Here is a 27,294-nt window from a genome sequence, read left to right as displayed (position 1 = left end):
CATCTTGCAACATGTAAGTGTAAGAAACTGTGAGGGGAAAGGCACTTCAGAGTTTCATAAGATAGATAAATAACCTCTGGTTTGGATGACCAGAGAAACTCTACATGCTAACAATAATCACCATGTGTCTTAGTCTGCTCAAGTTGACATAACAAAATACCAAAATACCACCATACACATGGCTTAAACAACAGATTTTTATTTTTTCACAATTCTGGAAGCTGGGAAGTCCAAGATCAAGGTGCTGGCCAATTCAGTTTTCGGTGAGAGCTCTCTTCCTGGCTTATAGGTGGCCACCTTCTTTCTGTATCCTCAGAGAAAGAGAGAGAAAGAGAAAGCTTTCTAGTGACTCTTCTTACAAGGGCACTAATCCCATCATGAGGGTTTTACCTCCTGACCTCATCTAACCTAATTATCTTCCAAAGGCTCCACCTCTAAATACTATCACATCAGGAACTAGGGCTTCAACATATGAATTTTTGGGGAACACAAACATTTATTCCACAACACCATGTGAATACCACTTCCTAGAATCATAAAATGCATAATTTTCACAACTCTTGTCTCTTTCTCTCTCTGGAGCATCTTTCAACTTTGTTTTTTACTATATCATTTTATTCCACTCATCTTCCAAAGCCCACTTAGGGTTCCAACTCCTCCACTTATTTCTTTAAAAATACTTGAGAACTAGGTATTTTCCAGGCACTGTAGTAGGTATTGGAAATACATCAACAAATGAGATATGTCCCTGCTTTCTCTTGCCTTGCAATCTATTAGATGAGATAAATGCTAAATATAATAAAGTATCTAAGACACAGAGATATAAGTCTAGACAAAGAAAATTAGTTGTACAAAAGAGAAAATGACTCATTCTACCAGAAGGAGATGAGAGAGCCTGTGGGGCATCAAGAGTAGAGTAAAAATTCACAGAGAGAAGTAATTTTTAGCTAAATCTTCAAGTATAAAGTATTTGATCAAAAGATTTGAGTGGTGTGGACATTAAAGTTTGAGACAAGGTGTGGAGATAGGTCACTGAAAGCCCTTTATCACCTTCTAAAGGGTTTGAACTTTAGCCTATAAAATGTAGGGAACCACGGAAGAAAAACACTATGCTTTGGAAACATCATTTTGGTGGTTGTTTGAGGGATGCAAGTCAAGTTAGGTGACAATTGTAAGAATGAAAACAGATGACGAGATGATGATGGCAGTGAGGTGCATGTGGGGATGAATACAAGAAATATAAAATAAGGAATATCCGTATAATTTAATGGGTGAGTAAATGTGAGCAGATCGACAAAAGGGAGGAGACTAGAGTGACTCCCAGTTTCTGACTCCCAGTTAAATGACTGGGTCTTGCCTTGAGTTGTAAAAGGAAGGATAGATATAGGGTGCAGATAGAGAAGGATGCAAGGTTTAAGGAGAAGATGTTTTAAAAATTATGGTTAAAGGACCTTGATCATGTTTATATCGTATTTGAAAGGAGTTAGAAAAAGAAAGGATAGTAAATACATGATAGAAGAGGATAATGAAGGTATAAGCTCACCTATAGGAATAGGCAATCAGATGTAGAAAATGTGAAGAAAATAGCACTGAACTAGAGAAGAGAAACTGCTTCCTTTGATATAGAAGCAGAAACAACAAGGGCGAATATACATTTAAATAAGTTGTAGGTTTGTAGGGTCAGAGGTAAGATGGTAAGGGATTTAGCTTCTGATATCCTCATTTTTTTCCCTATAAAAATCTGCTGAAGTTGCGGGAAAGATGGAGTAAGGATCTGTGAAGTGTAAAGAAAGCATGAACTAGCTAGCCTCTGTGAGGGATGGAAGAGAGACTGAGCAGAGACGGGTAAAAGGTTTGTCACAGAGTACAGGGGGTACCACTGAGATGGAGTCCACACATTTCTAGTGGTAACAATACACATACGTATGTAATAGCCTTTTGTAATGCTCAGCAGTTCAAGTGTATGAGTGGTGAGGGTACATGTCTGGGTTTATCCATGGCTAGGAATTGACAGGGAGGATATAGAGGTTTGAGTCTGTGGACATTGAAGTACTAGTGAGAGTAATTTAAGAGACTTACTAGAGCTTTAGATTGAGTAGGAAGAGAAGGGAAAGCATAAAGAAAGTGATGAATTGAGAACAAAAAGGAAAAATGTAAGCAAAACATTCCCAAGGAGGTTGAAGAATAGGTTGACATAAGGGAGTAAAATGGCTATAAGGATAGGATATGATAGTCAGATCTTGGAATACTGGAATTTACCATTCCAGAGATGAGGGCATTCCAAGTTCCAAGTTCAGTCATGTGCTTGGGTTATTGAAGTGGAAGAATTTGGGGGTCAAGGAGCTTAAGACCATGTTGTTGGTTGAGCATCCACATGCATGATGCAATCATCGGTGACCTTGGCAGGAGTTGGGGCGAAAATGAAGATTGTGAGTCATACCAGAATGCTTAATGACAAGAGATGTGGGATGTAATATGGGATAAATAATGAACAGATGATCTTTTATTCAACTCAGAGTTTACACCGTGTTACTCAGGTATTATTTTACTTAATCTTTACAACCTGTGACACAGACATGACTATTAGTCTCATTTTACAAGTAAAGAGTGATTTAAGTTGGAACCCCCCCAAACAAAAACCACTCAGCCAGTAAGTGATAAAGCTAGACTTCAAGTCCACATTTTTTGACTACACATCCTTTTTTCTTTCCAGGGTAAGATACTGTCTTAACAAACATAAAATTTTACCCCTTCCGGCACACATTTCACAGAGGTACTCTAAAGATATAAGGCCTTAATCCAAACCAAAAATACAAAAATAGGTAATTTAAAGCCCATTGGTTTAAGTAAAAGGTGGTTTCCTAGAAGCCTCTGTATGAAGTGAAGGGTGTTTCTGCCAGTTTGTACCAAGGAAAACAAAAGGCTTATGTATACACAGGAGGCATAACCCTTCCTCAGCTGCCTGAGTCAGAGTGGAACTGACCCTCTGCCACACCACAAATGCTACTTGATGTTGAACTCAGCTTGATTACACCTTTAAATTGTCAGATGAAGAGATCACAAACTAAGGGATGGAGCATCCAATATGCTACTTAAAGTATTTCTGCTTAAAAACAACAACATAAAAAAGTGGATGGCTCAGATCTTATTGTTTATCTCTCTCTAATGACTCTCAATTTCCTCTCAAAGATAAAAGTACTGATAATTATTTAAACAAAATGTTTTTAAAACACCAAGCTTTCTGGGAGGAAGAATCACACTCCGTACTTTTGGACAACATTATGACCATTTATTCCTGCTGTTTGACTCACCATAACTATGAAGGCAGAAAATTAAAAATGAAAAAAATTAATTTCTCTTTACCACTTTCCTTTGATTTTTGCATCCAGAATTTATCCGTGAAGGAATGAGGTTTTGGGGAGTCCTTGGTGCTCCTTCCCTACCCAATAGTAGTGCCTGGAATATGGGAGGCACTCAAGAAATGGTAACTAAGTTACATTTAACCTAGTAACTAAGTCAGGGGACTGTCCATCAGGAGAAAAAAACATTTCAACAGTGGGAGGTACAAATACCCAAAACCAATTCTATAGAGGTTAGAAAGGTAAAAGAACTGAATTCAAGAATCTGAGGAAGTAATCTCTTCCTTGACTATAGGTTAGAGTGAATATTTGGAGAACTTAAGAAAGGGCCCCTCCCCCATTTAGGGAAATGCCTAATGGTCAGATTGCCATGAATTTGGATGGAGTGAGCCTACAGATGGCAAGATAAAAGCAAATTAAAGGTATAGAAAGAGTAAGATCCACGAATGTTAAACAAGCTATTTTCAGATGACACTTTATGAAAAGAGCTTGAGGTGTAAAATTCAGGTAATGAAGTCCCTGAGGTTCTTTACCGCATAAGGTGTGGGTGTGAGTGGGGAGTGGGGGACAAGCTGAGCTGAGAGGTGAGCTGCACGGGATACCACCTAGACCACTTTGTGAAATCAAGTTCTTCCTCCCAGCAAGGAATTCACCCCTACTCAAAGAGACACAGGAATCGCCAGCCCATGGAGATGTCTAAGGTGAGAAAGAACTTTGATGTTGGTAGCAGTGATGGAAAAAGGCTCAACGATCTGTGTAACTCAGAGAGAGGGCTTCTTCTAGGTACAGTGGGAGCAATCACTGGGGGACTGAATAAAGAGGCGGGGGATTCTCTGATCAATGGGGAAGGGGACTACCTCGCACATTGTAGAGGATGTAGAAAATGATGGTGATGGAGGCATAAAGCAATATGTTTGCCATCTGAGGACCATGGCATCCCAATCCAGTCCCATGATGTCTGCAGCACAGAGACAGCTGCCTGACGATAAAGAAAGAATCCTAGAAAACTGGCCCTACATAGAGCCATTTAAACAGATGGCATCTTAGACTTTCTAGCAACATGCCATCTAAGAGCAAGAATGGACACTGATGGGCATGCCAACCCTCAAGAAATCATGTCTTATTACTAAAATAACTACTAAAATACTGACACTAATGGATGTTCTGAGTAAATGCCTTATGAGGAGAAGGCAATGTACTTGAGTTAAATCTAATTAACCACAGAATACTCACCTCTTGTCCCAGAATGTGAACTGGCTTCTCAATTCCAGTGTTAATCACATTGGCCAGTTTGACTATTGATTTGTGACCTATAGATTGTTAGCTCCATTATACAGACTAGGTTATTTTCTTTTAAGTGTGTTGCTTTGATTATGATATTATTGCCCTGGAGAGCCCAATTTAGGACAGACCCAGGTCCTAACCTTTTGGGGAGGGAGTAGAGATAAAGTGACTGGATGAAAAATACCTGTTTTTCACAGGAATGCAGAGGTTTACTAGGAGAATAATATAGTAAAATAATGTTTTTGAAATATTAACCTTTTTTTCCCCCTGATATTTCCCCATTTCCCTTCTTTCTATACAAGATATTAGTTATCTGTGTTCATCATTCCAGGAAAGGGCACAAAGCTTGTGAGTCTCTTGATCCTGGCTTTGTTTTCCTAAAACCTTACAGGAAGGGGTTAGAGGAGAGATAAAAATGTTTGGAAGACATATGGATTGAGAAAAATGAGGTGTTCCCCCTCCCTACACTAGAAAAATACTCTTCCAGGCTTGGGAAGGGAAGGAGCAATGCAGGGGAGTTTATGAGAACAGAGTTCTGTGGGCCTGAGAGAGAGAATGGCCCTATACCTTTCTTCTCTGGCATAATCCCAGGAGGTGGTATGAGGGCTGTGGCACTCTCAAGAGCAGAGAATGGACCCAGTTCTGTAGACAGAGCCCAGGAAAGGTGACAAAACCTCAGAGAGGGTATGGATGCAGAGAGGTCCAAAGGCAGACTTTAAGAGATAGCTGAAAAACAGGACAAGGATTTCTGTGCCTTTAGGCACAAGAAAAGAAGGGACAGAGAGAACTCCAGTCCTGGAGGAGCCGCAGAGAGAGGACCAAAGGTCATCACATTGATGACTGGTGTGCATAGATAAATGAGGTCCAGACAGCATCCTCACCCCTGGGGCTTGGCCTACACAAGCTCTCATCAAGTCTTAGACACAAATCGGGGAAAGGAGAGGAAACACATAAAGTTTCTGCCACACTAGCAGAATAGAGGCTTGAAATCCAGTTTAGGCTGAGTTATTAAGCAGAAACGTTAAATTTACTTCACATCTGAATTTGAGGCCTCATATTTATAATAGGTAAACCGCCACTTATGTCAGTTGGCAACTTCATGCATTTATGTCTTGGGTCCCCTACCAGGCGCACATATTGAGACCAAAAGGTGTCTTACACATCCTTATATTTCCTTCAGTATTTAATAGTCACTCAATCATTTAACATATTTGTAAAGCACCGATGGGTTTCCAGGACTGCTTAGTTGCTGAGGGTATGTCTTTGAACAAAACTGGGGATGTTCCTGGTTTCATGGAGTTCACAGTCTAGTGCAAGAGATGGACAACATTCTGATGGCCCTCAGAAGAATGTACAATCCACCCCATTCAAGGACTCACGATCACAGAAATTCTTCTGGTCTGGGCTCAGAACCAGACTGCTTCATCTCCTCTGTCCTTGGATGTTCTGCTTCTGCTGATATGGAAATCAGTGAAGCACACAAACATTATGGAAGAACATTGGTACAGCTGGAGACAGGGAAGGGCATGTGATATCTGACTCCTAAAAGCCAGTGGGAGTTATTATTATGTGAATCCTGGCAGTTGCAGAAGTTCCAATTATTATTTACTGTTGGGAAGATTATATTTAATAAATTATTAAATATTATAATAAATATAATTTATTATATTTAATAAATTATTAAACATTTAAAATGGCAACTATGTGGTCTGTTAAACTGTGAAAGTGTACCACGTATTATGTAAGGGAATTAATCCACATATTAAATTCCACATATTAAGATTAAGGAATATTTTTAAAGGAGAATATAAAACAGTCTGCACAGCCTGGAAAAAAAGAGATAAACAATATTCAAATGAACAACTATATGACATTTTAGGTGGTGATTAGGGATGTGAAAATTATAAATCAGGGCAAGAGAGGTATCTAGAGTATTCACCAGTTTTGAATACATGATACTTGCCCAGTGAAGCTGTTAAACTGACTTGACTGGAACTCATGATTTTTGGAGCACTGACAATCATTTCAATAAGCTAAGAACATTTTCTTAAGAAAGCCAAAATAGGCAAATGAGAGAAGCAAATATTTATGTAGATTCTTAAATAAAACAAACCAGCCAAAGACCTTATTAATCAAATAAAGGGAAATAAAAGTAAAAATCACACAAGGGGGACTTCCCTGGTGGCGCAGTGGTTGAGAATCTGCCTACCAATGCAGGGGACGAGGGTTCGAGCCCTGGTCTGGGAAGATCCCACGTGCCGCGGAGCAACTGGGCCCGTGAGCCACAATTACTGAGCCTGCGCGTCTGGAGCCTGTGCTCCGCAACAAGAGAGGCCGCGATAGTGAGAGGCCCGCGCACCGCGATGAAAAGTGGCCCCCGCTCGCCACAACTAGAGAAAGCCCTCTCACAGACACGAAGACCCAACACAGCCAAAAATAAAAAAATTAAAAAAATAAAAAAATAAAATCACACAAGGAACAAATATATTTTTATTAATTTAAATCCAAACATGCCTGATTCCAAAACTTGCGAAGTGTTACCGCATCAGGAACAAAAAACACAGGCTATGGATCTGAATTCCTGTTTCAGTTATATTACCTTGGCAAGTTACTTAACTTTTCTTAACTTTTTTTTTTTCAGTCTTATAACATAAAAGGAGATTAGTAATTCCAAACTCACTGATTTGCTGTTGGGAAGATTATAAATTATAATTTTAAAATATTCTAAGCACCTAATAAATGATAATTATTTTTAAAAAATAGCTCCCTTCCATGTAGCCCCTCACAGATATATGTGGATGACATACAGAAGTGGGAACAGAAAGAATGTATACTGGTAATACGTCACTGGTTTAAGAGCAGAGTGGAACACGGGGATATTTTGAAGCAACCAGAGGATGCCTTCAGTGTTCTTTTTTGGAATTTGCACTTGACCTCCATTCCCCAGCATTTATCTAGGTGACCTCCCTTCCTGGCAGAGGATATAGTCAAGTCTGTTACCTGAGTACGCAGTGCTCAGGGCTCCTGCCCCTCATGCATTCCTCCCAAGCAAGCCCCTGTCCCCCTGCTGGCCACTCTAGATTTGCTGATGCCATGTTCTCTCTCCCTTTCCAGCCTATAATTCTATGAGTGATGAAGAACTTCTGCGACTGCCAGGATTCACATAATAATAACTCCCACTGGCTTTTAGGAGTCAGATATCACAGGCCATTCCCTGTCTCCAACTGTACCAATGATCTTCCATCATACTTGTGGTTCCCTCCATTATAATTACTTGCTGCACTGTATTGCAATCATCTGTTTATAGATCTCTCTCTCCTCAAGGACTATAAGCGCTTTAAGGCTGAAACTGTCTTAGTTTATCTTTAACCACAACGCTGGATGTAAACTGGGAGTTCAGATATTTAATTCAGCAAATGAAGGAATAAACCATCATCATTATTTAATATGCACAGAACACTTTGGCTCCGTGCCTAGCATGATGCTGGTGATTTTGCATGTAGTAAAATATACATTTTAGTATTCTCCTTCTGAAGATAAGGTTGTGAGTTTGGTTTAAATAACTCAAAGTGTGTGCATCTAAAAGAGAAATGTATCAGGCCAAACCAGAGGGAGGGTCAGTGGAGAGAGAAACTTTTAGCAGATGAGGGCTTTTAGCTTTCCCAAATCTCATGTAAATATAGCTGCATTTTTCTGCCTCTGTGTAATATGGGCTTTGGCTTTAGGATTCTGAATGTCACTGTAGAAAGGCAAAGATACAGAAGGGGAAAGGGCTTTGCCATTATTAAGCCATCTCTATTTACTCCAGATTTATATTCATCTCCCACCCACCCACAACTAACTTCTGTAAAGGGCATTAATTTGTCAGGTTATTTTTTTGAAACCATCTGACAATTCTTCCTGAAGTTGAAAATTTCCCAGATGAGTACCCTGAGAACTAGTTGGGTTTCTTCTCTAATAACATTCAAAACCAGCAATTAATTCTTCTGTGAACAGATTCAAACCACAAAGGTTGTAAACGACATTGGAAGAAGCCAAACTGGCTGCAAGCATAAATATCTTCCTCAACATGGTTTGCAAATTGCTTGCATCTTAGCTCTGCAGAAAGGGCCAGGGCTGGTGGGAATGCAGTAACTGGGGACTAGTAATCCCCGTCCATGTGTCTCCCTAGGGAGGACTGTCCTTTAAGGTGCCATAGGGATCAGTTAATGAGGCCAGCCTGTGGTCTTGGGTCATGTCTGAAAGAGGAAACAACAACATCTTCATGGGAAAATTACGTGAAAATGAAAATAGCCAGAATATGCAAGTATTATCTAGCACCCTAGGGAGGTTATAAGTATAGCCTGAAAAAAGAGAAAAGGGGCATGGGGTGGGGGAGAGAGGGGTAATGGAAAAAAAACTGGATTAGGAGTTTAGTCCCAACTGTGTTAGACTTTCCAGTGTGTGTGTTGCTATCTTTCTCTGGACTTCAGTTTCCTCCTGGAAATGTCACTTTCTGTGAGATACTTTCTAGTGCTAACATTCTATAGTGCTGCTCTCAAGAACAGAAAGAGGGTAATATTTTGCCATTTGATGGCAGACTGGTACTTTGAAGATCCCCCATCCTCCCCACCTCAGATTCACCAGTTGAATACCTCAGAGAGAACAAAACTCGTGCTGTAAGATCCCCAAAGGGAATTCTAGATTTAAATAATCCTAAGAATCCTTTCCCAATCTTAACCTCCCAAACCACAAATCCCCTTCCTGTGGGTTTCCCACTCACCCAGGCAGAATTCTTCCTTTTTGCTTTCAATAGCCCCCAGTCGGTATTGCCAAAAAACACATCACATTATTTCATAAATATTTCTTTGGTTGCCTAATCTAGACTAGAATGGACTAGAATGACAGCTCCTTGATGAAAAGGATTGTGTCTTAATCACTTCAGTGTTCTCAGGATTCATGGTAGTACTTGGTGCATAGTAGGACTTCAAAAAAATAAGTGCTAAATGGAAGAATGAATGAATGTGTTGAAAAGAAATGTGAGCACGCGAAAAAGGGAAAGGTGGCAGACAACATTACCTTCCAAATCCTTTCAGATCTGAGATTGTTAAACTTTTATTGATCTAATTAATAGTTTTCTAAATATCAGCATGATTTTGTGATGATGTTCTTCCACATCAACCCTCACTGTCTGTTTTCTTAGACTTCCATGTACCTGTTTCTTGCACTTAACATTTCTGCCTTTCTCTCCTCCCGCACCAGGATATCAGCATTGTTAGACTGACAGTTACTTTCATCCTTCTTTCCCCTCCATATATGGACAGTATTCTTTGTTCCCCTGTCTTGGGATGACAGGTTGGGAAAAAAGCATCTTTTGAAACTGATTTCCAAATTGCTTAGGTGATGTACTTTTTTTGTGTGAAGTTCCTTTTAAGCAAAGAAGCTGTTGCAATTAATTATAAACCAATCTTAATGACACTCTTTTATTGGATGGATGTGTATCTGCCTACTGGCTAATTAATCATCATCCTAGCCTTTTCACCAACTTCCTCTTCCTCATCTCTCATTCTTGTACCCTCTCTATCCTCAAGCTCCATTTAACTTTAGAAAAGATGGTTTCATTCTGTCCTAATTTATTCCTGATCACTGATTTTCAATGTTGATTTAGATTAGAAGTAAAACATCAAAGAAACAGAGTGTAGATTTCAGAGTATCTTGACATGGGAAACTTGTAGAAGTGGAGGCTTGCTTCAACACTTTGATCCTAGAAGAAACAGAGTGAAAACCTTATGTCTTTATTAGAAAAGTGGTGCAGAAAATTGGCTCACCCCGAGGGGTCTAAGGGCTTATTTAAACACACCCAGTGCTCAAATTATCCCCCTTTAAGAGCTTCCAAGTAGAATCATACAATAACTTCATCAAAGATGAGATTCACATTTGCAATCAGCTGGTGTATTGGTGTGATTTAGAATTATAGAATATTAAATTTGCTGTAGCTAACCCTTTCACTTTTACAGATGAGGAAACTGAGGCCCAGAATGGAGTGGCTTATTTAATGTTACACAGACAATTAGTGACAATTGTCTCTTTTAATTGTCTCAATTAGTGATAAATTGTCTCTTTTATCAATCTGAAGTCTTTTCCCTGCCAGCTTCCATGGAGACTAAAATTTTCACCTTCCAAATCACTTCCTACTTGCTTTGAGTTTGCCTCTAGAAAGCCCCTGACAGAATACAATATGCAACTGGGGATATGGTGCATTCTCATAGCACTCACTGCCATAAATTTGGTTTTCAGATTAGCTCCTGGCCCCTACCCTGAGAGAATTGGGTGCATCAGACAGGTACACTTGGATGTCAGAGGTAGAAGTAAGGAAATGGCTGAAACAGCATTTCTAATTCTGTGTTTTGCAGATGCTCATTATCTTAAGATGCTAATTATGGACAAAAAAAAGGTAATCTTGGTAAAAATCAATTGAGAAATACTGTAATAAACACAGTTAAGTGAAATTTTTAACTTTTACTATGCAAAATACTCTGTAAAGAGAATGAAAAATCAAGCTACAGACAGAAAATATTTACAAACCGCATATTTGACAAAAGATTTATCAAGTATATATAAAGAACTCCCAAAAATCTACAACTGGAAAAATGGGCAAAAGACATGAAAAAGATATTTCATCAAGAAGAATATACAGATGGCAAGTAAATGCATGAAAAGATGTTCAACATCATTAAACATTAAGGAAAGGAAAACCCCACAACAAGATACCACTATACACCCACTAGAATGGCTATAATCTAACAGACAAACAATACCAGGTGTTGACAAAGGTGTGGAGAAACTAGATCTCTCCTACGTTGCTGATGGGAATGTAAAATGGTACGGCTACTCTGGAAAATAATTTAGCAGCTTCCTAGAAAACTAAATATATACTTAACATACAATTCGGCAATCACATTCCTGGGGGTTTATTGCAGAGAAATGAAATGTCCACACAAAAATGTATATGAGTGTTCATAGAACATTATTTGTAAGCTTTATTTGTAATAGCCAAAAATTATAAACAATTCAAGTATCTTTCAATGGATAAATGTTTAAATAAACTGTGGTACATACATAATGAGAAAATGAATGGAAAATTGATATATGTAGCAACTTGAAAGGATTTCAAGGGAATTATGCTGAACAAAAAAAGCTAATCTCAGAAGGTTACATACTGTATGATACTATTTAAGTAACATTCTCAAAATTACCAAATTATAGAGGTAGTGAACATATTAGTGGTTGCTGGAAGCTAAGGAGCAAGATGGGTATAACTATAAAGGAGTTAGCTGGAAATCTAGGCTGGAGTTATACATTTGGGAGTCATCAATATACAGATGGCACACAAAACCAGGAAATTAAGTGAGATCACTTTGGAGAAAGTTAAGATAGAAAAGATGAAAAGTCCAAGGACCAAGTCCTAGGTCTCGAGATAGTTAAGAATCCATGAGAAAAGGAGAGATCAGCAAAAGAAACTAAGATGTGACCAGAGAGTGTTAGAATGGTGGGATTATGGGGTGACATTTATCTTCTTTTTCATATTTTTCTCAGTGTAGTTTTATTACTTCAAAAATGAAAAAAGTACAACTAAAACTTTTTTGTTATGTTTGTAAGCTCGTTAAAGACAAAAAAAACCCAAAAATCTACTGCTTGCTCAGTGATCCTTATATATACTCTGGCTCCACTGAGAAACCAACATCTTCAAAAAGAACTTGTTAAATCAAGGAATATATTGGCTAAGATGTTTAATAGGCATGACAGAGGATTGAGTTCCTCTGGGTATGTGTTATGTTGTCTTACATAAATGTAACTTGAGGAAAAAAGAAAAAAATCTGAATGCATTACTGGACAACGTTTAGCACTGAATTTTTTCTCCTCTTTATCCTAAGCTTCATAAGGTGAGGGATAGTACCTATCAAGTTTTTTGCACAGTACCTTCCACTTAGCAAGTTTCCATAACATCTGAGACATTTAGGTCTGTTAAAAACCCAGAAACACCCCCAACCTTTTATTTATGAAAAACTCCCTTGCTAATGACTAAACCCTGGGCAGAACTGGTCTATAATTTTACATGTCCAAATTTTTTCCCTTTTATGGATGGAATTTTATAGATCATAAATTCAAATGCTCAGAGAACCTTAGAAGTTATTTATTCTTACCCTTTCTACCAGTCCTCTTATGTTGAATTACTGACTCAACAGAGCTTAGCTGAGATTGGCACTTTTCTAACACTAATAATATTTTCTATGTTTTCAGTTTCTTTCTGCCAAGAGCTTAAAAGTAGTGAGGTGAGCAGGGAAAGGCATTTCTTCTCCAAAGACCAAATCTTGAAAGTTCACTCTGGCATCAGCAACAGTAAGGCTTTCTCCAGTCCCACCATACCTGACTTTAGCAGCTTTTCTTTAGCAGGGGTTTAGGAAACCTAGGTTCTATTCGTAGCTGTGCAACTAGCTCACTGTGTGACTTTGGACAAGCCATTTAATCTTGAAGCTATAATGACTCACCCTAACCACCTCTTAAATTTGCTGTGGGAAAACTTGAGACAATATTCATGATTGGTTTAAGACACATAGATGGTTAAAGGTCATTGCTCTAAAAATAGATATTCTTTACATATTTGTCTTTGGCTTTCTTTTTTTCTTTGCACTCAGTTTATGATAATTTCATAGCTGTAGTGATTGTTTCCAAATTATTAAATTCACAACTGTGTCTCTAGTCATGTTTTCTACTAGTGCCTCAGTTCTAGATGATCAGCAGTTAGCTCTGCAACACCATAGCCTAACCCATGTTTGCAGAAAGACTTAGGACTCAACTGGAGAACCCAATGGACGTCTTTGGGGCCTTGTGTCCTGTGTCAGCCGAGATCTATAAGGTGCTGTTAAATTAAATGAATGAGCTAAGTACTTCCAGGCTCAAGCCCATATTTCCCTAGGAACAATGGTAGTATTGTACCTACTGATTGGAATACCATGTACTGAGCTAGGGGTAGCTGAGAGAAGGCAGTGGAAGGTAAATATAATGAGGAAACTAATAACTAGTACTTACTAGTGATTTATGATATTAACTCATTTAACCTGCACAAAAACCTTGCACAGCAATTACCATCATTCCCCATTTAATAGGAATCTGAGGAAAGAGTGGATGACTTTCTCAAGGAAATATTGAAGGTTTGGTAGAAATTTGGAGGCATTATTTAATCTTCTAAAAAGAAGACCTTCCTTCGTGCCGTGAAAAATATAAATTAGAAGAATCTTGATAAACATACTAAGAGGCTTATTGGCCATACTACAGGAGAGAAATGAAGATCTAAACTAAAAGCTTCCAGAAGGAGGAACTGATTCTTCCTTTCTTACATTTCCATAGAAGAGACACTTTTACTCTACTCCGCATAAAGTAGATTATTGGAGTGGACACTTCCTGTCTCTTTCCACCCATTTTTGTTCCAACTCAAGGAGCAGGTGCAGATGATTTGAAATTCGAGAACCTCATGCTCAATGGGGTAACTTCACTTGCAGTATGTTTACTAAATTGAATCGTAATGTAAGTACTTTTCTCATTCTCCTTCTCTCGTGTACTTTCTGCCCCTAGTTTTATAAGAGGGGACAACTCTTCCATCATGAAGCAGATAAACAGGGCAGATATTCCTCCATTTGTTGAAGGTGGACCATTTTCCAGTTTCTTCCTTGCCATTTGAATGAGTAAATCAAACCCTACCCTTCCCACTGATGTCAATGTCTACATTTAGGGTGAAGTGTTAAGATGGTCCTAGCTTGGCCCAAGATGCTAGCCACAATTTCAAATCCAACTTATCAAGAAGCTCTGAATTTTGTGTTTACTGAACAGCCATCAATAAAGCTGATTCTTTCCACCTTTTATCTCTCTATACCTGTTATAATCCTAGAGGAAGCATTATTAGCACCTGGAGCATCAGTGGGGATAGAAATAAAAGATTTGTGTTCATCAAGCAGTGTTTTTCCAGGAAAATGATTCCCTAATATTTTGAGGAAACCCTGCCTCCCTGCTTGACCAGTGCCCAGAACAAGGAAATCAGTTTGTCTCTGAGTCTTAGGTTCCTTATCTGTCAAATAAGGATCAGGGATAGCTCATTTTAAACATGGGTAATGCTATTCTCCATCACCCCTTAGGTTCATAGTAGGACATTATAGAGCCTGGTGAGTTTTTTATTATTTTATCTTGAATGGCAATCAAAACTTCATCTGGGTCTTTAGGACACCCTGATCGAGTGTCAGAAATCATTAAACTAAAAGAGTAAAGATAAACGACAGGAGTCTTTGATCCCTGAGCCTGGTAATCAGTTCATTAAAAAATTAAAGGGTGAGGTCCAGTAACGCTCTCTAACCATATTAAAGCCAAGGCAGATCTGACTCTCTACATGTATGGGGGGCCTGTTTGTCTCTTGCAGATCTAATAAAGAAGGTGGTTTTATCTCTGCTCTTACTAACACTGTCACTCTCTGTCCTGAGGGAGATAATATGGGTAGGAAGAAAATGAGATCTGGAAAGCTGAGCACCAGGACTGTCTCGCCCACATATCTGTGAGTGCCCTAGGGATAAACCTATTGTATTCAATGTCTCTTTTCATTCTGTTTCCTTGTTTTCATAAAATTACAGAATTTCAGAGATTCAAATCCTTCCTTTTCCATGGAGGAAACAGAGGCATTGCCCAGAGAAATGATCTACTCGACATCACAGAGCAACTTAGTGATGGAGTAGGAACAACTGAGAAAGCGTATGAATTGACTGAAAGAATAAACCGTTGATCCTCTACCATGGGCCAGCTTTGTGCTAGGCTATAAGAGTAAGATTAAAAGATGAATAAGTATTAGTCACTGCCTGCCCCCCAGGAGCAATAATGTATTGGTGGTGCTGTGGAAGAACTTTGTGTAATATGCAATGGGATCAGTCAGGAAGGAGTGGCCATTTTTCCAGGAAAGGAAATATGTACATACTTCAATCCAATTGCAATATGCAATAAAATTTCAAAAACTAAAGAAGTATATAGATGATTTGAAATGTTATGGTACAATTAAATGTAATTTAATTGAACATGTTTGCCTGATAGTCAATCCTAATAGTTACTGATTACGTACTAAATTGATCTGAAATAGAAATTCACCCATGTCGCAGACAATATGGTTGGAAAGACATGGCTTAAGAATGGTACCATACTGCAAGGCTGCGAAGAGCCCTGAAACCTCACCAATTCACTTGACTAGAACAAAACTTGCATTTTCCCATCAAATTTTTCTTTAAATTATCCAGATAGCTATTTAATATCCCTTGGGAAGACTTTCCATTGTTTGGAAAGTTTATCATTGCAATAAATCCCAGAGGAATTGACAGGTAATACTAGACTCTTGCAGAGTAAATTGTTCAGAGACAAGTGAGTTTGGTGACAATAAGTCACCTTAAGAAGAGCTGTCCTTCTTGCAGATTAGAGCTGTCATTAAGTACTTAGGTATTCTTTCTCACAGGTGGCTGTCCTGCTTTTAATTGCAGGCCTAATTGGGGACATTATCTGAATGAGTTATCTGGAGAAGATAATTACTACACCTCAACCGTACAGAACACAGAAGTTGTTTAAGCTATCATTTGTTGAACACACGCCATGGATCAAGTGCCATTCCAAGTGCTTTACGTATACTGTCATAGTGAGTCCCTACAGCACCTCTTTGAAATAGACATTTTTGTAATCATTTTTACAGATGAGGAATCAGAGTTTCCAAGAGATAAAATACTGTACTGAAATTTACATAGGTAGTCAGTGGTAAAAGCTAGGGTTTGCTTTTGCCTTCTCAATACTGATGCAATAAACATTATGCCAGGAATTTCAGGAGAGGCAAAAATATAAAAGTTGTCGTTACTGATTTCTAGGGTATTACAATGTTTGAGGAATCAGACATTTATGAAAGCAAAATGACATCAGTGCTAACTTGTTAGAAGCAGAAATTCTTACAGTAGTATTTTAAAAGAAAAAGAGACAACTGTGAAGCCTCTTTGGAAGAGATGCAAGCTTTGTGAAACTTCAAAAGAACTATTCCTACAAGTTATCATGGGGGAAGAAGAGAATTCTGGGCAAGGGTTCTTGAACAAGTATATAGGGTATGCTTGGAAGTCCATAGGTAGATGAGTGAATAGAGTTCAGGGTACACGAGGGACTATCAGAGAGAATAAGGCTTGAAAGGTAGAGGTGGGTGAAAAGATCAAGACCACAGATTATTTCCCAAGAAAAATATTGGAAGAGATTTAAAGCTATAAAATTGCTGATGTATTTCAGGAATACATCTTTTTCACTGTTGCTATTTGGAGGAAATCTATTCAGCAGAGTACATTCAATAATGTCATCATCTAAGGTTTTATTTCTCAGATCATCTCTCTCCAGTACTCTCTCACCCCCGTCTACCTAGATAATAGGGGAGTCAGGGAGAAGGAAATGAATCTAATGTCTGTGTGCCTTTATAGGGTATGAAAAGAGGGCGCATAGTTAGGAGGTGGAACTCTAGATGTTTATTATGGAACCAAGCCTTTCCCAATGACAATGAAGCCTGGGACAATGATTCTTTAGTGTCCATGTCATTGGACTTGTTATAGATGAACTGTTATAATGAAAGTGTTCTATTACTTAAACCCTCTGGATGATTCTGTTATACGGAGTCCTTTGATTCTTCAGTCTTCAGTCTTGCTCTCATGGATTACTCTTTTCCATGAATATATTTTGTTGCTTGCTTTTTGGCACCAAGCATGCAGTGAGTCAAAACCAGAGTTGAGGAAAAACTGCGCTTATTTTCTTTTCTGAGTTCTTTAATTTGTTTTCTTTTTTACTTCTTGTAAATGTTACTGTTTCTACTAAAGTTTTTTTTTATTCTGTTTTTTAAAAAGGTTAAAAAATCACTTGTAATCCTTATAGCTTGCTTTCTCCATGAGTCATAGAAGCTGTTGTAGGATAAACTTCAAGCAGTTGGGGAACAATATGTTTGATAAACTTTGCTACATTAAATGCTTTAAAGATCATTCCTGAGCAAGTGCAGCACAATGAATTAGCAGGACATAGTGAAGCTGCAAGTTAGTTAGAAAGTATTTACTCATTGAAGTAATTTCTGGGAATGAAACTTGGAACAGACTTTGGAGGATTCTGTGTTCTGTGTATGGATATTACTTTGTTAAAACTGCAAAACCATTGTCATGGAGCACATGGGCTTTATCATCCTGACTGTAGACCTCAAGTTTCTTCTGGTAAATACTATTACCAATGGTTAAGAATCCTCCTGCCAATGCAGGGGACATGGGTTCGATCCCTGGTCCAGGAAGATCCCACATGCCGCAGAGTAACTAAGCCCTTGCGCCACAACTACTGAGCCTGCGCTCTAGAGCCCGTGAGCCACAACTACTGAGCCCGTGTGCCACAACTACTGAAGCCTGTTTGCCTAGAGCCCATGCTCTGAAACAAGAGAAGCCACCGTAATGAGAAGCCCGCTCACCGCAATGAAGAGTAGCCCACACTCGCCGCAATTAGAGAAAGCCCACCAAAAATTAATTAATTAATTAATTATTTTAAATGGGCAGAAGAACTGAACAGACATTAAAAAAAAAAAAAAAAAGAATGGGCGAGTGTATTTGGTAGGTTTGAGGAACAAGCAGGGCATAGTGCCTGGGGCACTGTAAGTTAGGAGTAGAGTGGTAGGATATGGGACGGGGGAAGCAGCCAGGAGAAGGATCGTGTTGGACCCAGGCACTGATTCTTTTTTATTTTTTAAATTTTTAAAAATTTATTTATTTATGGCTGCTTTGGGACTTTGTTGCTGAGCGCAGGCTTTCTCTAGTTGTGGTGAGTAGGGGCTACTCTTTATTGCAGTGGATGGGCTTCTCATTGCGGTGGCTTCTCTTGTTGCAGAGCATGGGCTCTAGGTACGTGGGCTTCAGTAGTTGTGGCACGTGGGCTCAGTAGTTGTGGCTCATGGGCTCTAGAGCACAAGCTCAGTAGTTGTGACGCATGGGCTTAGTTGCTCCACAGCATGTGGGATCTTCCCGGACCAGGGCTTGAACCCGTGTCCCCTACATTGGCAGGCAGATTCTTAACCACTGCGCCACCAGGGAAGCCCCTGATTCTTTTTTAAATAAAATTTTTTTTTTTTTTTTTTTAATTTATTTATTTATTTATTTATGGCTGTGTTGGGTCTTCGTTTCTGTGCGAGGGCTTTCTCTAGTTGTGGCAAGCGGGGGCCACTCTTCATCGCAGTGCATGGGCCTCTCACTGCTGCGGCCTCTCTGTTGCCGAGCACAGGCTCCAGACGCACAGGCTCAGTAATTGTGGCTCACGGGCCCAGCCGCTCCGCGGCATGTGGGATCCTCCCAGACCAGGTCTCGAACCCGTGTCCCATGCATTGGCAGGCAGATTCTCAACCACTGAGCCACCAGGGAAGCCCTAAATAAAATTAGTATACAGTGAAATGCACAGACCTTAGGTAGAGAATTAGATATATTTTGATAATTACATTCACCCTTGTAACCCCATCTCAAACACGGTATAGAATGTTTCCATCACCCCTGAAAGTTCTTTCATATCCACTTCCAGTCCGTCTCCACCCTGCCTCCTGAAGCATACAGTCTAATTTTTTTCTATCATGGATTATTTTCACCCATCCTATAATTTCATATGAATGGAATCACAGAGTATACATTCTTTTGGTAAGTCTTTGTTTGCTCAGTATGTTTTTTGAAATTTATCCAGGTTCTTGCATGTATGATTAGCCTATTTTTTACTTCTAATTAATTAGTATTCCAATGTATGAACATACCAAAATCATTTATCTATTTTCATTAGTATTTATTTGAATTATTTCCTCTGGCCGTTACTGCGTACAAGTCACTGTGTTGACATATCTTTTCATTTCCCTTGGGTATATATTTTAAACTGAAATTGCTAAGTCATAGGGTAAGTGTATTTTTGACTTTAAATGAAACAAAACTGCTAAACGGCTTTCTAAAAGAGTTGTATCCTTCTTTATTCCCTTCAGCAACATAAGAGTTCTGGTTCTTCCATATCCTCTCCAACATTTGGTATTGTCAGCCTTTTTTCATTTTAGCCATTCTAGTGGGTGCATAGAACTATCTCATTGGAGTTTTAATGTGCATTTCTCTGACATCTAACGATGTTGAATACTCTGTGTGTATTGACCATTTTTATATCTTTCTTTGTAGAGAGTCTATCCAAGTGTTTTACCAATTACATTATTAGTTTGTAGGAATTATTTATATAGTCTGCATACATGGGACTTTCAATTTTATTGCTTTCTGACTGTGAAGGGAAGGCATCAGAAGGTTTTGAGCATGGAATAATGCAAAACCAGTCATAGAGATATACAGATTTTGCACTGTACAACTTCAGAAGCTGCCACTCACATTTGTAGATATATATATCCATTACAATTCTCCATGAGATGTCAGCAAATGTCTTCAGGAAGAGACAACCTTTTAAAACTTACTCAAAAACACTATTTGTGTTAGAGGTGGACCACTGTCATGAACTTTTACAAGGATCATTCTGTATTTTGTGTGAAAAAATAGATTGTAGTAAAGCAAGGAGAAGAAGTTTTTCGAGCAGAAGTTTGAAAGTATCAATTTTTTTAAGTTGCATAAGGTATGAGAAAAGAGAAACAATCTAGAGCAGTAATAGTTTCCAAACAATTCAGAGGAAATATGGACCAAGGATACATAAGGTTAGAAAATGAAACTTTTTCACATTTCGAGTCTCTATAATTAGTGTAAGTTTCTCAAAGTAAGAAATTACCCCAGGATATAGATAAAATCAAGGGCAAGAGTGTAAAACCCTTTTTAAAAATTCTTTGAAAGATTTAAGGTGATATTTGCTATACTCTCTCAGCTAAGCAAAAGAGTATCTAAGAACCTCAAAGGCACTGTCCTGACATGCTGCTCCAAGTAGAGGGAAGTCTGTCTGAAAATGGATTGTGTAAATGGATTTTATCTTGTGGAATGAACTAGAACCAGATACATAGAAATCCCAAAAAGTTTTTAAGGAAGGGCTATTAGATTATACTAAGAAGGGTCAAAGACAATGGAAAATGAAAGAGATCTTTGGGACCCTAACTTTCTTCAGGCTGAAAGCAAGCTGAAAAAGTTAGTCAGCTACAAGCACAGCCATTTCCTTTGAAAAAGGAAGGATATCTAGAGCACAGTACTGACACCCAGAGAGAAAAACCAAGAGCTGAGAAGAACTATGGGTTAGGGGACTTCTCTCAGGGATTAGTACTGGGCCCTAATCAAGAAACATTCTTTATGCCTGTAGAAGGTAGAATTAACACATATATGGTTAGAGGTGAGAATTGCTACAGACCAGCAGTTCCATGAGTTTCCTGTCCTTTGCCTTTTTAATGGAGTATCTATAGCCAATATACTACCCCTCTTTCAACATTATATCTTGTATGAGTGGGAGGAGATAATGTTATTTTTAGTTCACAGGTCTCTGCATTAAGAGTACGGAGGAACTACACGACAAACTACAGCCAAAGTATTTCATCAATATCTGGACAAGATTTACGTGATGAGATCATGGACTTTAAGCTTGATGCTCTGATTGGATGAAATTTTGGGGTCTGAAAGAGGTGCGAGTATGCTTTTCATGTGGAAGGGATATGGATTATTCTGGCCTTAATTGACTGTGGTAGGTTATTTGCAAAGCTAGCTGCAACAACCCCTTATATTCTGTATGTTCTTTTACTCTTTCCATTCAGAAGCAGAGTCTCTTCCCCTGCTCCTGATCTGGAATGGCCCTGTGACTTGCTTTGATCAATAAAATGTGCAGAAGTGATGGTGTATGACTACTGAGGCCTGGCAGAATTCCAGAATGTGATGCCATGAAGCTTCCACCTTTAATCTTTTGGAACACCCTTCTGAGACTTCTCTGGATGAAAGAAAACATGAAGGAAAAGGCTGAACCATCAGCCAGCCCCAACCAACATACTTGGGGTGAAGCCATCTTGGGACTCCTAGCACAAACTTATGAGTGAGCCCAGACAAAGTCAGACAATTCACAGAAATTTGAGAAACAATAAATTGTCATCGTTTTAAGCCTGTAAATGCATGTGTGCTTTATTACACAGCAATAGACGACTAAAGCAGAAATTGATTTTATCAAAATTTTTCTCCCAAAGAAAACCCCTGGCTTACATGTCTTCACAAGTGAATTATAAAATATTTATTAAATAAATAAAGCCATTCTATACAAACTCTTCCTAAATAAAGGAGGAAGGAACATTTCACATCTAGTTTTTTGATGTCAGCAAAACTGATGTAACAAAGTATATTTATTACAAGTGTTAGGTCAATATCTCTTTTGAACGTACCTGCTAATATCCCTAAGAAAATATTGGAAAATTGAATCAGGAAATTTATAAAATGAAAAATACATTAGTTCCAAGTGAGTTTTATCTCAGGAATGCAAGTTTGGTCTAATGATAATCAACAAATAATTTGCCATCTTAGTAGAATAAAGGGGGAAAATATGGTCATCTCAATCGATGCAAAGAAATTTGAAAATTGATGCCTGTTTATGATTAAGAAACACTGAGAAAAATAGTAATAGAAAGGAACTTCCTCTGATAAAGAACATCTATTAAAATCCTACAATGAACAGACAGAAAACTTTGTCCCTAATATCCAAAGCAAAACAAGGATATTTGCTCTTATCCCTTCTAGTCAACATTGTACTTGAGGTCCTAGCAAATAGTAGGTCAAGAAACATAAATAAAAGGTTTGGGGTGGGAAATGAATACATTTTGATTGATTGAAATATATTTTTTTAAAATAACATGATTATTCACATAGAAATTTCCAAAGAATCCTGCCACCACTCGGAATTTTTAAAGCAAAGAAATAGCCTGCTCACATATCGTCAATAGATGGCAAAGCTATTTGGTGAAAGTTTAAAGAGGAACAGGATACTTACAGAATTTCAAAACATCTCCCCACTTATCAATTACAAAGCTAATTTACTACGGAGAAACCTCACAGACATCATTTTAATCAAGTTAAATTTACTACGGAGAAACCTCACAGACATCATTTTAATCAAGTGATCAAAGCTAATATCACCAATAATGGGACACATAATGGGAGAAGGTTAATGTCACCAACCATGTGCCTCTTGATATGAGGTACCATAAAGAACAAAACATCACTCATGTAGTATTTTTGTCCAAGATGCATAACCTGAATCTAACCATGAAGAAATATTTTAAAAAATGAGTAACATTCTAAAAACTGACCCTTACTCTCCAAAAATGTCAAGGTCATAATGGGCTAAAAGATTAAAGCGTCATGACAATGAAAAAAAAAAGAGCTCTTGAATTGGCTCCTGAATTAGGGAAAAAGTGATATAGAGAACATAAAATTTGAATATAGGCAGTATAATAAATCATGTTATTATATTGATGCTAAGTTTTCTGAATTTGATCAATGTACAGTGGTTTTATAGGAGAATGCCCTTGTTATTAGGAAATGCATATTGAATTCTTAAGACATAAAGGGTTTTTATATTTGTAATATACTCTCAAATGATTCAGAAAAAAGTAGATGTCTCTATGTGTGTGTACAGATGGAGGATATGAAGAAGTGCTTTATTGTTCCTATAACTCTTACATAACTTTCAAATAATTTCAAAATAAAAAGTGTTTCTAAAAAGTGGTGGAAACTATCATAAACAGGATTACACATGCTTAGCCTACTGCATTCAAATCCTGTTTTTAAAAATCCTATGAAAATAAAAAAGAAAGAAAGAAAGCAAAAGAAAGGAAGGAAGGAAGGAAGGAGGGGAGGAAGGAAGAAATGATATCAGAAAGTCAGTTCCAAGTCATGGGTCACCAGGTTGCAACCTCTTGAACTCTACAATCTCAAGTTCAGACTTCTTTTCTAAACCATCCTCAGTCTCAACCTAATTTACCTTTACAGACATGTCTTCACTGCTTCCCACTCTTTTTTTCTTTTTAACATCTTTATTGGAGTGTAGTTGCTTTACAATGGTGTGTTAGTTTCTGCTGTATAACAAAGTGAATCAGCTATACATATACATACATCCCCATATCTCCTCCCTCTTGCTTTCCAACCTTAATCTTTGGTGCTAGTTAATCTGATCTGCCCCAGTACTCCCAGAGACATTTCTGTTCTTTCCATCTGGGCTTATGCTGTCCTTCACATCAGAAACATTATTATTATTTTCTCCATCGATGCATTTTCTCCTGTTTCTTCAAGTTCCTTCTTAAATTCTACCTCTTCTCTGAAATCTTTTCTAATGACTTCAGTCCGTAATCATCTCTCCCTCCTCAGAACTCTCGTAGTATCAATTGTGTGCAATACGTTATTGTATTGACTGGTTAGTTGATCAACTGGGAGTCACAGCGTACCAGCAGACTGAAGAGGTAAGATTCAGTGCCTGGGCATGTCTTCTGTTTAATGACTTTCACTCTTACATGTTGCTTCACTTTGTTCTAGTGGACTCCCTTGTTGCCCACTGACTCCCAATCTCTCAAGAGGCATATACCTATCTATACTAATACACATGGCAAACTTCCAACCACAGCCATTATTGTACCCAGACTTACTGAGTACAAAACTAGGTGTCCCATAACCAGTTTGTACTGATCTTTAAGAGTCTGGAGAAAATAATACCAGAACTATATCAGACATATTTCCTTCAAAAGGCACAGGAAGATATCACTGAGTATGAACAATGAATGAAGAGATACTAAAGCTGTGTGCCTACTTTAAATTTTAGACAAATTGACCAGTCTCCATCCCATAGTTTTCCATAAAACAACCTATCAAAGAATTATAGTGGTACATCTTAAATCAAACTAAGTGACACTTAGTTTCACTGTGCCCCCATCCCCACCCCATTTTACAGGAAAACAAAACAAAGTGAAGTATAACAAGACAAAACAAAACAAAACAAATGGAAGTCTAGTAAGAGTAAATTAATTACTCAAGGTACACAATTAGCAGGAAAGATGGGTCTAGAATCTAGGTCTCATAACTTATTTTTAAAACTTTCTCTGCATTTCAACTTCTCTGATTTTTGCCCTTAAATATGAAAAGTACATCTTTTAGGTTATATCAACTACTATAGTTGTGGAAATACTCTGCTTCTGCACATGTAGCAATAGCAAGGGAAGGTGGAAGTTCTGATATTCTCCATGTATTTTAAGTCACCAATTTTAACACCAAAGAGATTTCCCATTCAGCCTTTGTCTCATTTTACCATTTGTTTATTCCCAGTGCATAAGATAACAGAGCTTTAATAAGCATAAATGGTCTTCGGGACTCAAGGGTGAGGGAGTGGATAAAAGGAAACAGTACCAAATAAGTTCAGTTTATTCTTCATCATACAAAACACATTCCTTCAGACTTACTGTAGCCTTGTGCATACCAGTGGACTAAAAATAGACCCAATGTTTATTCCTGGAACATTGTTTGCTTTACTATTGTTAAGTACTCCAGGCAAAGTGTTTTTTCCCAAGAGATTACATTTGGGGATCACAAAATCTGAGGTTTTCCTTTCCTCATTCCCAGAAGTCATCCTTCCCTCCCAGTTCCTCATAATATGAACACAGGCTTTGTCTTTTATTAGTACACAAACTTCAGCAAGCCCCTTCATGGCCGTGCTTCTATCTTCTTTCCTGGAAAATGAGAAAAATAATCATAACTGCTCTAGTTATTGCGGCTCTAGTTACATAAATATATGTAAAGGTATTTTACAAATTTTAAAACACTGTACAAATGCACAGGATTATATGGTTGTCAGGGCCCCCTAAGAGGTAAATTTCTTCAGTACCACCTGTTATGATTTAATATTTAAAAAGAGAGAGATGGAAGAGGCTTGCTTCCAACCAGCCAATAATTGTTAGTTTATTATGTATCATTTGCTCATCTAATTATTAATTTGGTAAATATTTGTTAATGCCATACTATGAGCCAAGTATCTGGAAGATACTGGGGATTCAGTGATGAAAAAAAAAAAAAAAAGAGAGATGGAAATCCCTGACCTTATGGAACTCAGATCTTTGTGGGAGAAGTCAGACAGTAAAGCAGGAAGAGGATAAGAGCAGAAGGTCTGTGTGTGTGTTAAAATTTTAATTAGAATCACAGAGAAAGTCTCACTTAGAAAATATATCTGAGTAAAATTCTGAAGGAGGATGTGGAGGAAAGCCATGCAGATATCTGGGGAGAGTTTTCCAGGAGAGGGCATTGCGAGGTCACGTGCTCTGAGGTTCACACATGCCTGCCTCTGTGGACAGTGTGCAGCAAGGAGGGTAGTGTGGCTAGGACAGGTGAGTGAGGAGAGAAGAGCGGAAAGCGAGGTCAGAAAGGTAGCAGTCACTGAGCCAGGGAATGGAGGGGAGATCTGCAAGTCTTGCGAGAATTTAAAGGCTATTATAACCCCAGCATTGCCTTTTCTTCAGCATGATAGGAAGTCATCAGGATGTTTTTAACAGAAGAGTAACCATACTCTGACCTAGCTTTTAACACAGCATGATCGCTCTGGTGGCTGTGTTAAGAACAGATTGAAAGGGACACTTAGAAGTGTGTAGAAATGGCGAACATCTAGGAGGCTAAGTTACTAATTAATATGCGAGATGCTGGTGTCTTGGACCAGGCTGCTAGCAGTGGAAAGAGTGACAGTGGTGTATTCTGGTTATCACTTAGGACTATCAGTCCTGCTGTCTTGTCACTCACATCACTTAAATAAATGACCAGTGTTTATAATGATGATTTTTCAAAAAAAACTGAAGCGGATGAGAAAAGCAAAACAACTTTTGGCCTTGAAGGGCCATTATGGAGTAAGCAAGAAGCTTACTTACTTTTCTCTCTTAGGAGAATTAAGCACAGGTAACAATAAAACCCAATTTTCAGCTGGATAGGACAGCAATCATCTTCAAAGACTCACATCACATAAAGCTCAGCACCATTTGTAATCATTTTTCTACTGTTGATTAGAAGAGAGTAATCCTGCAGTTTAGCTGTTCTTTGTACACATGATTGGTGTTTGTTTCATGGGCAAAATCAAGTCACAGAACATTCCGTGGCCAACATATTGAGCATGTTTAGTAGAGTGGAGGGACATCTCAGAATCCACGATAGATCCATGGGACAGGCTTGCTCCTCAGAGGTCTTGGTCCGAGTCCTAAGTGCCCCTCCATGGAGCTTGGAGACACAAACACCAATTGAGCAGTGTTCCCTCCTCAGATGTGTGGGTTACAGTTATAGACTACTACTCTAAGCTGTTCAGTTTAATCTTTCCAGCCTTACCCCTTTGTCCTCCTAGAGTTGGTAGCTGCTTCCTGCAGTTTCTACCTCAGTGATAATTTTGTTTGCTTTTTCTTGTCTCTAAATATACCTTGTGAACAGTTTTTAAACTTATTTAACAGTTTTTCATATTGCATTCTTTAAAAATTACATGTGATTCTTACCTCCTAACTGAACCCTAATTGACTCAGAAACTGAAACTGATTGTCCCCAGAAACAGTCACTCAAAGATAGACTTTTGAGGTTGGTTTGGTCATGTCTTTGGGCTTGAACTCAGTGCTGAGCTTCTGACC

The 27,294-nt window shown here is 38.3% G+C and overlaps 1 long non-coding RNA gene across 1 annotated transcript; it reads left to right on the top strand.

Moving 5' to 3' along the window:
* The first annotated feature begins 19,265 nt into the window (after positions 1 to 19,265).
* LOC118885210 lies at positions 19,266 to 21,881 on the top strand. The gene is made up of 3 exons (XR_005017465.1): positions 19,266 to 19,372; positions 21,157 to 21,306; positions 21,436 to 21,881. It is a non-coding gene; the product is annotated as an uncharacterized LOC118885210 (long non-coding RNA).
* Positions 21,882 to 27,294: the final 5,413 nt, after the last annotated feature.

The sequence above is a fragment of the Balaenoptera musculus genome, chromosome 1 (assembly GCF_009873245.2).
Source record: "Balaenoptera musculus isolate JJ_BM4_2016_0621 chromosome 1, mBalMus1.pri.v3, whole genome shotgun sequence".
Lineage (NCBI taxonomy): Eukaryota > Metazoa > Chordata > Mammalia > Artiodactyla > Balaenopteridae > Balaenoptera > Balaenoptera musculus.
The sequence above is the reverse complement of the archived record's forward strand: the minus strand, read 5'-3'. Positions and strand labels throughout refer to the sequence as shown.